Source organism: Zingiber officinale, chromosome 7A, assembly GCF_018446385.1.
Source record: "Zingiber officinale cultivar Zhangliang chromosome 7A, Zo_v1.1, whole genome shotgun sequence".
Lineage (NCBI taxonomy): Eukaryota > Viridiplantae > Streptophyta > Magnoliopsida > Zingiberales > Zingiberaceae > Zingiber > Zingiber officinale.
This window is the reverse complement of record NC_055998.1, coordinates 102921476-102938092: the sequence shown is the minus strand read 5'-3', so window position 1 is coordinate 102938092 and position 16617 is coordinate 102921476.

The following is a 16617-nucleotide window of genomic DNA, read 5'->3' as shown; positions in this document are numbered from 1 at the left end:
TGATTACAATTTAAGTATAGGCAACTTGAATAATAAAGGAAATATTGATGACTTGGAGGAAGAGATCTTCAGCAAAGTTGTCGTCGGAGCAGCTTTCGAGCATCGTAGAGACCTTTTCAGAATAGCGTGCAGAAGAGGAAGTTGTTTGAATTGATGTGTTACTGGAGAAATAACCTTATAATATTTTTTAGAAATTTTTTGAAAGTTTTTGGGATTTAAACAGAGTCTCTATGACATATTTAAGGGGATGAATCAATTAGACTTAGAGAAAACCTGTTTGATATATCAATTAAGTTGGGGGTTGATTGATTAAATTAATTTATAGTTGGTTAATCAAATCCTAGGTATATAAATTAAACCCTAAGTTTATAATATCCATTTCCCTAATTTCTCTCCCTCTCCTTCGCCTCTCCACCCGATGCCGACTCTCTCCTTCTCGCCTCCATCACTGGTGCAGATCCACATCATCGCCTCCTTCACATGAAGCTAGATCGGCGATGATGCAATCATTGTCGTCGCATGGATTGAGCCGTCGGACTCCCCTCGGTCCTAACGCACCGCTGCCTTACCACTTTCCTGATTTGCCACCGCCAACTACCAGCTTTCACTAAGACTCGACCGGTGACGCTCTGCAACCATTTTCGTCATGAGGGGTCAACGTCGTTGGCCCTTCCATTGTGCTGCCCTGTCGCACCCATCTCCCTCTCTACAGCCCAATTGTGTCAGATCTCTACGCAACACCACCACCTAATTGCGCTAGCGCCACTTAATCATTGTTTGTATCATGTTGCCCCGGTGCTCTTCTTCTCCAATTACCTTCAAGCCTGTGCCCTAATGTCTGAATCCCCCTAACCTTTGCCTTAGCTCAACATCACAGCAGCCACCAGATATGGAGGAGGCAAGGGCTGATTTGGGGTATTTGTCTTGGGGAAGCAGCTTCGCCTAGTCCTAGCCATAATTTCGAGCAGCGAGCTTCTTCGACGATGAATTTATAGTGGTGCATCCGGGTTTAGGTGAGTTATAGAGTTGATTTATATTTAGCCTAATTCAATTTGTTGTGAAAAGGTTAGGTTGGATTGATGAATAAGATGTTATGGATATATTGAGTTAATCAGAAGGATAATGAGGGAATTATGGATGAGTTGATCAATTGGTAATGAATTAATCAATTTACGATGATTAGGAAGTTGACTTAACTCATTGATTAAATGATTGGTTAATGAATGATTCATGTGTAAACCTAATTTAATTAGGTTGTGGTATGATTAAGGTTAATTGAAAGATTAAACCTAATTTTATGAAGAGGATGAATTAATTAGGGTTAAAGTTGACTTAACTCTAATTCAAACAATGAATGAGATTAGTGAGATCTAACATTAATTGGGGTTAATGAAAGGTTAACTCTAATTTTAATCAATGGATTAGTTGAATTGAAGGTAATCTTTGATGAGAATTAAAGTGTTTAATGGATCAATGATTAATCAGATTAAGGATAATTAAGAAGTTAATTAATTAATTAATAGGATGATTAATTAATTAATAGGTTAATATATTGGTTATAGATCTTTAATTTTTCCTCGTATCTGTATTGGTAGGATTCGAAATGGAAGTGATCTCTCAGACTTAAAGATGATTAGAATAATCTACAGATAAAAGTCGGTATTTCTTCCTTGGTCTTTTTAGTTCATTGAATTTAGTGCATGGTTGTTTTTGATTAATGGATTAGATTCCTTACCTTAAATTTGTTTATTTTTATCCTGTTTGATACTTATCTGCTCGACCTTAGAGATGATCTAATTATTTCACATACAGTTTTAACTTTGGATATCTATACTCTGTTGTGTGTATACATATAAAGTATGTATTGTAGAAGATATCTTATTGACTGAATAAATATGATGAATATGATGTTGAGTGTACACATGATTGGTATATACTATAGGAGTTAACATGTTGACTGTCTTTTTGCATGTTGTGTGTGCATACGTGTCTAGTGTGTACTATCGGAGGAAACATGATTATACCTAGGTTGTGTGTGCGCACGTGTCTAGTGTGTACTATCAGAGGAATCATGTCGATTAAACCTATATTGGATGTGGACATGAGTTTGGTGTGTGCTATTGGATGTATCATGATGATTATACCTATATTGTAGGGTTCGCACGTGTATGGTGTGTATGTGTCTGGTGTTGTTACTTATTGTATGTGTTGATTAGTAGACACTTGTTGAATCTATTCGAAGCTATAGACTTAGGTGATTGATAGATCATGTATTAGAGTTACTTATGCGTATTGGAAAGTTGTATTGATGATGATCTTGTATGTTTCATGATTATTTATATCATATTCAATATTGCATTACATTATGATGACCATTATCTCCCTTGTGGTGTGAGAGAGTTATCAGTGATTTTTAGCTACCCATTAAGCCACTGAGGGAGAGTGTCAGCTTGAAGTGGAGCTTGTTCTATAGTGCATGCTCGGCCATTATGTGTAGTGGTAGCTGGAGTCGCGCATTTAGTGACCTTCTTGTTATGTAGCTAGATAGCTACTCTACATCTTGTCCATCTCAGCCATATTGATGTAGTGGTAGCTTGGAGACGCGAGCAGTTGTCACAATCCTGCCCGCTCGGTCACATAGAGGTAGTGGTAGCTTAGAGTGGTTTTTAGAGTAACACATATATGTGCATATTGCATATGATGCACAGTGCATCTTTCGAAGATATATTTGCATTTACTTGTGATTGTTGCACATGCTTGAGATATGATTGTTGTATACGGTTAACATGCTTCATACATATTTATTTATTATACATGTATATGTTATCGGTTATATTGCCCAGGTATTACGAGCAGATCTGTTGCTGATCGCTACTGAGTTTGCTGATCACTATACCGTGCATGTTAGTTTTAGATTTGGTATATGCATTTATTATGTCAGTTATGATTGTTGGTGCGATTAGCACTAACGGTCTAACTCAGGTTTTGATGAATGACAAATCGGGTTAGGTTAGGTTTGTTGTGATTTAACACTCTGACCGAGTGTGCAGACGAAGTCCAGACAAGTCGACGGGCTGACCGGATGTCTGGCACGAAGTCCAAGTTTGTTGATGGACTGACCGGTCGCTTGGCAAGAAGTCCAGCTAGGTCGACGGGCTGACCGGACGCTTGGCGAGAAGTCCAGACGGGTCGAAAGGCTGACCGGACGTCTGGCAGGTAAGTAAAGGTAAGTCACTGGAAGGTAGTGACTGTGAGGACGCGTAACCGAGAAGGGAACATTAGGCGTCGATCTGGCTTAGATCCATTTCGGATCTCTATGTCGAGATCGTGACTAGATTCCGGTCTCGGAAAGACGGAATCTAAATCATACTTTTTATGTCAAACTTATGAACTGTGCTAACACTTTGTTTTGCAGGATATACACTATTTATTTACCTCGTACTAACCTTGTCTTGCAGGGAAGCTGGTTTCTGGAGAAAGATGGTCCGAGCGCCCGGGAGGTGATTTTTATCCAGATCGCGCATCGCCACGTGGAGCTCGCTGGTTGGACCTGCCACGTCTCACCAGGGTGCCCAGAAGGGATCCGGGGCGCCCCGAGCCTCATATAAAAGGAGGGTTAGAGGGGAGCTTCAGAACAACAATTCAAAGAGAGATCTTCTAATGCTTGCCCTGCTGCTCTGCGCTCCTGCGACGCTAACAAAGCTCCGACAATGCACTCTTTCTTCTTTGGTTAATTTTCTTGTCGGTGTCACTTTAATTTTCATTAGCATTTCAGCACTTAGTTTGTAATAATTTTTCGAACTGCTAGTGATTGCCCACCGAAAGCACCCTTGTGTGCGGGCCTTGGAGTAGGAGTCGACATAGGCTCTGAACCAAGTAAAACTCTTTTGTGTTAGCATTGTTTTTCTATTTCCGCTGCGCGTAACTCTTTTCGAACGAATTTCGTAATCGCTATTCACCCCCCTCCCCCTCTAGCGAAACATCACGATCCAACAAGTGGTATCAGAGCAGGTACCGCTCTGATTTGGTGCAACCACCAATCAGACAAGGTGGGGGGGGGGGGAGATTTTCTTTTCTTTCTTTCGCTTTCAATCTTACGCTTAATTCTAAACTGATATTATTATCTGTTTGGAAAGTTTTCTCGTTGCAATTAAATCTAAATTGGTGCAACACCAATTTAGTTCATTTATTAATTCTCCCACACTGCTAATCCAAGACCAAGTCTTGGGAATTTGCCTGTCTATTTATTTGATTGTGTGCAGGATTTAAAATGTCTCAGCTTGAAGGCTTCAGCACAGTATGACCTCCTCTTTTCAACGGGAACGATTTCTCGTACTGGAAGAAGAGAATGGAAGTATATCTCAAGACGGACTTCGACCAGTGGATGAGCGTCACCAGACCCTACAAAATACCAGTAGACAGTTCCGGAAATCTACTGGATCCAGAAGATTGGACATCAGACCTAAAAAAGAAGGCATCAACAGAGAACAAGGCAATCAACACCCTACAGTGTGGATTGATTAGAGAAGAACTAAACCGGGTCGGACCACATAAGAACGCCAAAGAGCTGTGGGACAAATTGATCGAGCTGCACGAAGGAACCAGCAATGCTAAGGTAACAAAAAGGGATTTACTCTTAAATAAAATATTTAATATAAAAATGCAGGAAGGGGAAACTGCAAGTCAACTGCACGTGAGGATCAAGGACATCCTCAACGGGCTCCACACGATAGGCCACCAAATGGAGAACCGGGACTTAATAAGGTTGCACTGAATGCATTTCCACGTAATAGTTTGTGGGCATCTATTGTGGATGTCTACAAAATTTCAAAAAATTTATATAAACTTAAATTAGACGAGTTGTTTTGTGAATTAGAACTACACAAACAAACTAACGTCGAAGCCAAGAAAGGTGTAGCTTTGTTTGCAGGTTCCTCCAAGGAGAAGATAAAAACAAGTCTGAACCTGAAGACGACTCTAATCAGAACTCTGAAGATGAAGAGCACCTTGTAAACTTGGTAAGGAAAATGTTCACCAGGAGGAAAAGGAGCTTCACAAAAAGGGACCTTCACAAGATCAACTCTCCAACCGACCCGAGGAGTGTGACATGCTTTGGATGCAACAAAAAGGGCCACTACAAGAACGAGTGTCCGAAATTGAAAAACGAGAAACAAAGGACGACCAAAAAGAAGGCCCTTAAAGCAACGTGGGACGACACTTCCTCGGATGAATCGGAAGCCGAAGAACAGAAGAACAAGAGTTACCTCGTGCTGATGGCCCGCGAAGAAGAATCGGAGGAAGAATCGGAAGACGGGTCCGAACCCGAATCGAGCCACGAGTCCGTACTCGTTTCCGAAGGTTCTGAAGAGATATATCTAAATTTAAATAAGAAATTTTTTAAAATTATTTCTTGCTTGAATAATAAATTAGTTAAAATAGAAAAAGAAAATGAGTTGCTTTTTGAAGAAAATCAAAATCTCAAGAAATAAATAAAAAAATTCAAATCCAACTCAAGATCTAACACTTGAGGAGGAGAATTTATCACTAAAAAATGAAATTAATAATTTAAAAGAAATGTTAGAAAAATTCACAACAAGATCCAAAAACTTAGATTTAATATTAAATAATCAAAAAGCAACTTATAATAAAACCGGACTTGGCTATAAGTCAAGCTCAAATAAAACATTCAAGTCATTAATAACCCAACACAAACCAACAAAACAAATTTGGGTTCCGAAAGCGTGTTTAATCACGCAAGTAGGACTTAATCAATACTGCATCCCTAAAGATAAAATATATTATATAAAGTCAAATAAATCAAATAAACCAGAATACAAACCTGAACCAAAATGTTTAAAATCTAAACATATTAAAACTCAACAAAATGTAAACTATCATCAAGTGAAATTTAATTATAAAAGAAATAAACATAAACCAAGAACAAAGTTAAATTAAATGGTAATTAATTCAGGGGGAAGCTCCAGAATAACTGGCACCTCCAAAATTAACCTACCCGGCAGGGTAATTAGGATTAGTTAAAGAGGATTCAAGTTTAACTTGAAAAATGATACTGGTGAAATATTAGATGATAGTACGTTAGGGAAGCTTAGTCTATGCATGTCTAGGAAGATATGACTTCGACCTGGTGCATTTGGCTAAGTGGAACTGACCGAAGCTACCTTTTATGAATCCTAACCAGTTAGACCAAGGTTTTGTACTAAGTACAGTGGATAGGACTATTTGGAAAACCTCGAAGGCATGGTTACTTTAATGATGTCCGAGTGACTCACCATAGTCCAGAAGTTTATCCAGAGAACGCCTATTTGTTGAACCCAAAGCTAAATCTGAATCTAACACAAGTTAAAAACAAACTCCAAAATTGAATCTAATTCATCTCACAAAATTATAGAATTTCCTAACTGAAAACATAGATCGGGTGAGATGACTAAGAACATTAAATTAAATCAAATTAAAATCAAATTAAAATCAAATTAAATTAAATTAAATCAAATTAAAATTAAATTAAATCCAATTAAATTAAATTAAATTAAATTAATTTTTTTTTTAAACTTAAAAATTTATTTTAAAATTAAAACTTTTTTTTAAAATTAAAACTTAATTTTTTTTTCCTAAAAATTTATTTTAAAATTAAAACTTATATTTTTTTAAAATTAAAACTTAAATTTTTTTTAACTTAAAAATTTATTTTAAAATTAAAACTAAAATTTTTTTAAATTAAAAATTAAAATTTTTTAAAATTAAAACTTAAATTTTTTTAAATTAAAACTTAAATTTTTTTAACTTAAAAATTTATTTTAAAATTAAAACTTAATTATTTTTTTTAAAATTAAAACTTAAATTTTTTTTTTTAAATTAAAACTTAATTTTTTTTTTAACTTAAAATTTTATTTTAAAATTAAAACTTAAATTATTTTTTAACTTCAAAATTTATTTTAAAATTAAAATTTAATTTTTTAAAAATTAAAATTTAATTTTTTAAAAATTAAAACTTAAATTTTTTTAAAATTAAAACTTAAATTTTTTAAAATTAAAACTTAAATTTTTTAAACTTAAAAAATTATTTTAAAATTAAAACTTAAATTTTTTTTAAAAAACTTAAAAATTTATTTTAAAAAATTAAAACTTAAATTTTTAAACTTAAAAATTTATTTTAAAATTAGAACTTAAATTTTTTAAACTTAAAAATTTATTAAAACTTAAATTTTTTAAACTTAAAAATTTATTAAAACTTAAATTTTTTAAGCTTAAAAATTTGTTTTAAAAAATTAAAACTTAAATTTATTTTAAAATTAACACTTAAATTTTTTTCGAAACTTAATAATTCATTTTAAATTAAAAACTTAAATTTAAAAAAAAAAAAAAAAAAAAAACCAACACCGGAGTCAAAAACCAGGGACGGGCGCCCCCTGGTATACGGACCCAGGGCGCCCGGAGGGGATCCGGGCGCCCCGCCCCACTTAACCCCGGGCGCTCGGACTTCCTTATATATAGGAGGGCAAGGGCGCCCCCTACCCTTGCACCTCCAAGCTTTCGTTCAAGCTTTTTTCAAGCTTCACTACGAAAGCATTCAAAATTAAAATTTTCTCTCGTTCTATGGTTAATACGCGGTCGCGAATCAACCGAGGTCGTCAGTTTTAAAATTATTTTAGCAATGGCTCCTCGGTAAAATTCTTGCCTTCTATTTAAAGTTTATTATTGCCTGTTTATTTTCTTTAATTAGTATTATTTTATTATATTTAGGAAACGTTCTAAATCTAGTGTTGGACCCTCTACTCCCAGTGTTGATCCTAGGTTTCCCACTGATGAGCTTAGGATTAAGTTTGAGTCAACCATCTACATGGCTATTAGGACCAAATGTATAGATAAAGCGTTCTTTTTACGCTCTTGCATTCCAGCTATGGAGGCCATAAACCACTACAACCTTCAGAACCTTGTTGAATGTACTAGCCCAGTAAACATAAGTTTGTGTGCAGAATTTTATAACAACCTAATAAAAGTAGACGAATTTACCTATACTACTAGGGCAGCTGGGATTGATATCACGTTGTCCCCCACTGCCATCCGAAAGTTTTTGGAGTTACGATAGTCTACCTGTCCCTTTCAGTGCTATCCTCCCAGGGAGCTATCCTTTGGAGATCCCTACTCGCATATCAATCTTGATACGATTTATTCGTATTTTTTCGGGGACGAGCGAGTACCCACAGTGACCCAGTTTAGGTCAGTTACCCTTCGAGTCCAGGACTACGCACTTTATAGCGTCTTAGTCTTTTGCATTCTACCACTGAGCACTCGCGACATCGCGATGATGCGCCCATTCCATTCCTTTCTCCTCTATGCTTTGTGTCATAGGCTAGATATTGGCATTAGCCTGCATATCTTTTCCACCATCATTTACTCGGTCGGATATGTGACGAGTGGGCGAGTTCATATGCCCTACTGTCACATTCTGACAGCATATATGTCCTCTTTGAGCATTGATGTCACTAGAGGTGACATCCGCTATATGACCGAGTTTGACATTATAGGAGCTAGGAACTTTTCCCTAGCCAGTAATCATATAGATGATGAGGATATCATGACCTGGCAGAGGGAGGCACAGCACCAGCCTAACCCAGACGCACAACAGGAGGAGGTCGATGAGTTCTTTCTCGCACTCTTTCCTGACGAGGCCGCTCCTGCCCTAGCACCAGCTCGAGCCCCACGTCCCGCTCCTCACACTCTAGCCGATCGAGTATCCGGGCTAGAGAGAGCCATGTCGAGCCTCCAGCAGGAGTCCTCCGAGTTCCACCGTGACATACGACGAGAGGTGCGACATGAGGTCTCTGATTTACGGCGAGATGTGCGGCAGGAGATCTCCGACCTGTGACGAGACCTACAAGAGGACGACCGGGCTCGTCACACTAAGATATTGGCACTGCTTCGGTCGATGGGTTCTGGACCACCTCCGTTATCATCTCAGTAGTCGTGATTATTACGTAGCATTGTTATGACACTATTACAGCTTTTTGTAGTATATATTATTCTATTGATCTTCATTTTCAGATCTAATTGGTTATACTCTAATTTAATAGACTAGGATTTTCAAAATTCTAATTTGTTTTAAATTCTAGGTTAAACTTGTTTCCATTTGCTTTAAACCCTTCCTACCTTTAGAATTTCAAAACAATTTTAGCCTTAGCCTAGAAAAAACCCCTTAGAAATCATGTTCCCCCAGGATTAGTATTTGAGCATCTCACCAACACCCTAGACTTACCTTGCTTGTAATTGACAAACATAGAAAGGGGTGAGATGTATAGGCCAATTGCCTGGATTTAAGATGATTATGTCAGTGCATCAATATAAGTATGGATGTTAAATACAAAACATACATTGATCAAGTTAAGTTATCCAGTTCAGTCAACCGCTAAACTGATCACAATGAACTTAACTTGACTAACCAAGTGAAAGTTACTATCTTCTGATGGTCAGTAAGTACCTAATTGATTAGATATCTATTTTAGATGTCAGGTTTGGGGGAAGGATTAAACCAACAATTAACACCAAAATTATTTTCTCCACCTTAAACATAATATTTTTTCTAATATTTTTTTCAGTATTCAAATTGGTTTTTTGGTTTCAAATCTTAAACTTTGACAAACTTAATAAGTCTTGAAAAGAAAAGTTTTTTCAAACTTAGTTTTTGAAATATTATTTTTCAAATATTCTCTTAAAACTAGCCTTTATAAAATTAAATTCTTCAATTATATTTTTTTAAAACTCACTTTCAATCAGTTTTGAAAAGTAAAATATTTTAAAACTCAGTTTTGAAATTTTTTCGAATTTGAAAAATGTTGTTTGAAAAATCTAGCTTTGAAAACTTAGCCTTAAAATTTTGATTGTCAAAACTTATCTTTGAAAAATACTTCAAAATTGAAGCATATTTTGAAAATTCACCTTGATCCTAAAATTTGAAACTTATACTTTTTCTGATTTGAAAATCCTCTATGAAGTTACAAAGTCATTTTTGAATTAAAGTTTTGCAAAAAATAAAATCTTTAAATGCCTTATATTTAACCACTCTTAGATATTTTCCAAAAGACTGTTTTACATGTTTTAGTTACCCTAAAAACTTAGTCTTAAAAATTAATTTAATATTTTAAACAAATCTTCGTAAATTAAAACTCCTCCAAGTTAACTTGACATCATTTCCTACATTTTTTATTCTGTATTTTTGAATGTTTAAATTATATCCTTGTTTGATGAATACCAAAGGGGGAGGGATATAGGTGGTTAAGTTAGAAACAAAATAAAATTTAAAACTAACTTAAACCCCATGCTAGAACAAAATGCTTACTTTTTTTCGCATATTTTTACTAACTTAACCAGGTTGTCATTCCATCAAAAAGGGGGAGATTGTTGGTACGGTTAGCACTAACGGTTTAACTCAGGTTTTGATGAATGACAAATTGGGTTAAGTTAGGTTTGTTGTGATCTAACACTCTAACCGAGTGTGCAGACGAAGTCCAGATAGGTCAACGGGTTGACCGGATGTCTAGCACGAAGTCCAAGCGGGTCGACGGACTGACCGGATGCTTGGCAAGAAGTCCAGCTAGGTCGACGGGCTGACCGGATAGCTGGCGAGAAGTCCAAGCGGGTCGACGGGCTGACCGGACGTCTGGCAGGTAAGTAAAGGTAAGTCACTGGAAGGGAGTGACTGTGAGGACGCGTTCCCGGGAAGGGAACATTAGGCATCAATCTGGCTTAGATCCATTTCGGATCTCTAAGTCGAGATCGTGACTAGATTCCGGTCTCGGAAAGACGGAATCTAAGTCATACTTTTTATGTCAAACTTATGAACTGTGCTAACACTCTGTTTTGCAGGATATACACTATTTATTTGCCTCGGACTAACCTTTTCTTGCAGGAAAGCTGGTTTCTGGAGAAAGGTGGTCCGGGTGCCCGGATCCCCTCCGGGCGCCTGGAAGGGATTCGGGCGCTCGGGAGGTGATTTTTATCCAGATCGCGCGTCGCCACATGGAGCTCGCTGGTTGAACCTGCCACGTCTCACCAGGGCGCCCGGAAGGGATCCGGGGCGCCCCGAGCCTCATATAAAAGGAGGGTTAGAGGGGAGCTTCAGAACAACAATTCAAAGAGAGATTTTCTACTGCTTGCCCTGCTGCTCTGCGCTCCTGCGACGCTAACAAAGCTCCGACAACGCACTCTTTCTTCTTTGGTTAATTTTCTTGTTGGTATCGCTTTAATTTTCGTTAGCATTTCAGCACTTAGTTTGTAATAATTTTTCGAACTGCTAGTGATTGCCCACCGAAAGCACCCTTGTGTGTGGGCTTTGGAGTAGGAGTCGACACAGGCTCCGAACCAAGTAAAACTGGTTTGTGTTAGCATTGTTTTTCTATTTCCGCTGCGCGTAACTCTTTTCGAACGAATTTCATAATCGCTATTCACCCCCCCCCCCCTCTAGCGAAACATCACGATCCAACAATGATTACGTGCAGTCATTGTCAGTTATGATTATGTGTAGTTATTATGTCAGTTAGGATTATGTACATTCATTATATCATATATGATTATATTTTTATTTTCCTACTAAGACTGTATACTTTGATATCCATGTTTTATATTGATCATCACTATATTATCTAATACTTGTTGAGTCACTCGAACTCACCAACCCATTTGTGTATTCTCTTTTTCCTGAAGTAGCAGATTGATAATTGTAAAGTCACTTTGAGTATCCTATCTGCTGATCCCACGTCATATTATAGAACAATTTTTTTACTTTGTTTTTTTTTTTTTTTTTTTTTTTGCATTTTTTTGGATTTTATGTACTTGACATTGTAATAATTTTATCGTGGACTTGGTGTTTAGTCTTGTGACTACTTTTGATATTTCTGATGGATGTTATGTGAAGCTTAACCGGCTAACAAAATTAGAGTTAATTAAATTAAGATATATTTATTGATTATTAAATTGCCGATTAACATAAGTTTGGTCTAGTTAAACTTTATTTACTTAAATTAAGTTTTAATTTAAGTTTAATTAAGTTAAAATTTTAACGTTTAATTAAGTTAATATTCAAAGTTTAATTAAATTATTTTAAAAAGGTTAATTAATTTTAAAAAGGATTAATTGATTTTTTAAAAGTTTAATTAATTTTAACAAGTTTTTATTAATTTCAAGAAGTTTAATTAATTTTAAAAGTTTAATTAGTCTTAAAAGATTTAAATAATTTTAAAAAGATTTAATTAAGGTTAATTATTGAAAAGACAGAGTTGAATAACGTTAGTCCTTTTTTCAAAATTCACTAGAATATGCTACAGAAAATAAATGAATAAAAGAAGAAGCACTAATACAAGTATTTTTACTTGGTTCAGAGTCTTCGATGAATGCTACTCCAAGGCTGTACTTGCTGAGTACTTTCATTGATCAATCACTATAATCTCGAAAATATCACAAGAGTTTAAGTACAATGTAATAAACTAAAATGTACCATCAACAAGTAGAATCTAAACTTTAGTATCAGTTGTCGGAGTAGCTTTTCGACATTATGGAGAGCTTCTTGGAGTAACGTGTGAGAATAGTAAGTAAATAATTATTAATTTAAATAATTTTTTGATCAAACTTAATGAATAGTTATAATAGGTAATATTCCTTGGAAAAGTATTTAGCGTGTACCTGATGACGTCGCGATTCTCCACTTTTTGTCCAATCGCGTGGAGGTTGTTCAGAAAATCTTGGATGTGAGCATGTAACTGGCTCGCCGACTCACCTTCCTGCATTTTAATATTATATAACTTATTTAATATTAAGTTACATTTACTTACTTTTGCATCAAAGGTACCCTCGTATAGTTCGATCAATTTCTCCCATAACTCTTTGGCGTTGTTGAAGGGGTCAACCTTATTCAACTCTTCTTTGGTTAAGCCACATTGGAGGGTATATGTCGCTTTTGCATCTGCCTCGATCTTCCTCTTTGTTTGTGTGTCCCACTTGTCGTAGGGGATGAGTACTCGGTCTTTTGTGGGAAATGTGAATCCGGTTTAGATTATGATCCACATTTCCACTTGAGTCTTGAGATGGTATTCCATCCGGCTTTTCCAGTACTCGAAGTCTTCACCAGAGAAAAGAGGTGGATGAGCAGTATTGCAGCCTTCTTGATGGACTATTTAAAAAAATCTTGCACACAATAAAAAAATGACAAATGTCCCAAGACTTGGTCTTAGATTAGTAGAGCTGGAAAATAAAATAAGAGTGTTTCACTAATAATAAAATAAGAGAATATTACGAGAAATTTTGTTAAGTGTGATATTTCACCAACTTTGATTAATGGTGTAAAAATAAGTGATTTTTAAAAAAAAAAATGGAGGGAAAAAATAAAAGACGTAAGAATATTTTTTAAACAAAAATGATATACAATTTTCCTTTTTTAAAAATGAAACTTCCTGCTCGATTGGTGGTTTCACTAATTCAGAGCGGCCTTACTCTGATATCAATTGTAGGATCGAGACGTGCTAGAGGGGGGAGGGGTGACTAGCAATCGTGGTTTTTTTTTTACTTTTTTGTTTAAAATCAATTGAAGTAAAACGTAACAAAAATAAGTAGAAGAAAAGAGAAAGCAATGCTGACACTTGTGGTTTACTTGGTTCGGAGCCTGTGATGACTCATACTCCAAGGTCCGCGATCGTTAATCGTTTACGTTGGACAATCACTATAGTATCAGAAATTCTTCACAAAGAAGATTATAACATATTTGTAATTTAAGTACTACAATTGAAAGTTATACCGACAATTTTTTAAATCTAAAGGGTTGCGCTCTCAGTTGTTGGAGTCGTAGGATCGTCGTTAGAGCAACACGCAGGAAAAAGATTGTGCAGAATGAAGTGTGCATGTCTATCTCCCAAGCTGCTGGTCGAACCCCATTTTATAGCTGAGCTAGATCTGATCAAGGTCTACTAATCTCGGGATCAATCTTTGACTCGACGTTGACCGATCGACCGATCCTCCCTGATCGGTCGATCAAACCTTCTGCATCTACCTAGCTTCCCATCCAGATGCTGCCGCTTCGGATAAAATCTTCGTTCAGTCGACCGATCCCGTCGTTCAATGGATCGATCTCGCTGTCCTTGCTGGCTTATTTAGTATGATCAACCCGGTCTGATCAAGTCACTGCTTATACACCATTCGATTGACTAAACCCGAGGTTCGGTCAACCAATCCTTGGTCGAAACTTAGCCACAAGCTTATATGATCTCTGGGGTTCGGTCGACCGATCCGGACGTTCGGTCGACCGAACAAGGCAAAATCTAAACCTGTAAAATTATTAGTTTTCTACAAAACAGAGTTAGAATAATAGGAAAATAAAATGTAAAGATAAGTTTTTACAACCTTCAGATTGTCCGGTCTTAACTTTGAGTTTCGCTGAAACTCTATGTCAAACCGACACTTACTGTTCCCTCTTCGGGGAACGCGTCCTCACTTACTCCTCTCAGGAGAATTTACCTTTTGTTAGACCAGTCCTCCAAATCGTCTGGACTTTTACTTAGCGTCCGAGACTCTAGGACTTCATGCTGAGCATCTGCTCCACGACCCGTCCAGCTACAGTTCTCGACTCTAAGATTTCACCCAAAGTCCTCAACCCACCAAGACTTCGCCCAGTCCCCGAACCAGGACTTCGTTTCTTAATCGCAGCTAGGACTTTCCATAACATAGGGTTATCACCCCCTAGGACCTAGGGTTATCCCCCCCTATGGTTTTCCATCCGCCTAGAATCCACTAGGACTTTTGCCTAAGAATACTTAGAACTTTCTTGCAAGCTCAGTCACACTTGTTAGATCACAAGACATCTTAACTTTTGAATATTTTGTCATTATCAAAACTCAGGTTTGATCGTCTGGTGCTCCCTGTACCAAGAGAACATAGCCTTAAAGACAAAATTTGATAAACCAGATTCAGAAACATCTCTCGACGATCTTTTGCCATTATTGAAATTTAGGTTGATCGTTTGGTGCTCCCTGTACCAAGAGAACATAAACTTAAGACAAAAATGGATAAACCAGATTCAGAAACATCTCTCGACAATGACGAAACAACATTTATGGTAAGATTTTTTTTTAAAAAAATAAATCTAATAAATTCAATCAAGTGAAGGCCAAGAAAAGGAAAAAGAAAGTGAGATGCTATCACTGTAATGAATAAGGATACGTCAAAGGCAACTGTCTAAAACTAAAGAACAAAGACAAGGATAAAAGATCGACCTAGAAAAAGCATAAAAATCCAAAAGCGACATGGGACAAAACATCATCAGAGTCGGAGATTGAAACCTTTGCTGCACTTGCGCTGATGGCAAGTCACCAAGAAGATGACGAAGCAAGCTCATCCGAAATGAGCATAGAGAGCATCAATGAAAGGAGAGCAACATCAGAGGGAAGCAGCACTACAGGGGAAGCATCAGATAACGAAATTGATAAAGTAAGTCAGGTACGGTCTCTATCTTCTGACCAGTTATACAAGTTTATTAAAATATTATCTAAAAATGTCTGTCAATTAGAAAATGATAATAATAAATTATCAAAGGAAAACAAAGAGCTAAAAAGAACTTTAGTAAATCTTATCGACTAGAAGATTTCAACAAAATAAAAATTGAAAGAACAAATAGACAATTTTAAGAATTCTACATGTTTGAATTTTGTTACTTCAAATCCTAGAAATTATCAAGGACTAAATTAATATTTTCAATATCATATGGGTCAAATTAGAAAATTATCACGAAAATATCATAAGGGAGAATTAGAGATTAAGTCTAGGGGAGGGTACATTTTTGATTTTGCATGACATGTTATTAATTACAAATTATGTACCTATAATTTTACTATTTTTTTTTTGTTTTACCCTAATTTAACTTAGATTGCTAATATAAAAAAAGAGGGAGATTGTAAGTATCCTGCGGTAGTTTTGATGTGATCAATCAAGTCAAGTTAGGTCCTATACTGTTTTGCTCCCTATATCTAAGTATGCAGGAATTTAGGAGCACAAGAAGTCAAGCAAGAGGCACAGCTAATGAGAAGGATGGCATGGAAAAGAGTCGACGGGCTTAGCGCATCTGAGGGACGAGGTGTTGCGGAAGAGTATGGTGGCGGACGAGAAGGGAGCGCGCGACATTTTCGAGAGACAAGAAGCTAGAGCAAAAGATTGCTTGAGAAGAAGGCCGGAAGATGGGTTCAAGAAAGTCCAATTCCGGATGGTCGAGATCACCCAAGCGATCGGAGAAGACGTTGAATCAGTCAACCAAAGCTGACTAATTCGAGCGCCCGGACTAGCTGGTCCGAGAGCTTAGACCACCAAGGAGCCCCGGGGGTACCTCAACACTGTAGAATAGCTTTCGGTAGAGTCAGCAACGGTCCGAGCATCCGGAACGAGTCCGAGCACCCAGAGAAGGATAAAACTTATCTCTTATCCGTTGAGGGACGAGGTGTTGCGGAAGAGTACGGTGACGGACGAGAAGGGAGCGCGCCACATTTCCGAGAGACAAGAAGCTAGAGCAAAAGATTGCTTGAGAAGAAGGCCGGAAGATGGGTTCAAGAAAGTCCAATTCCGGATGGT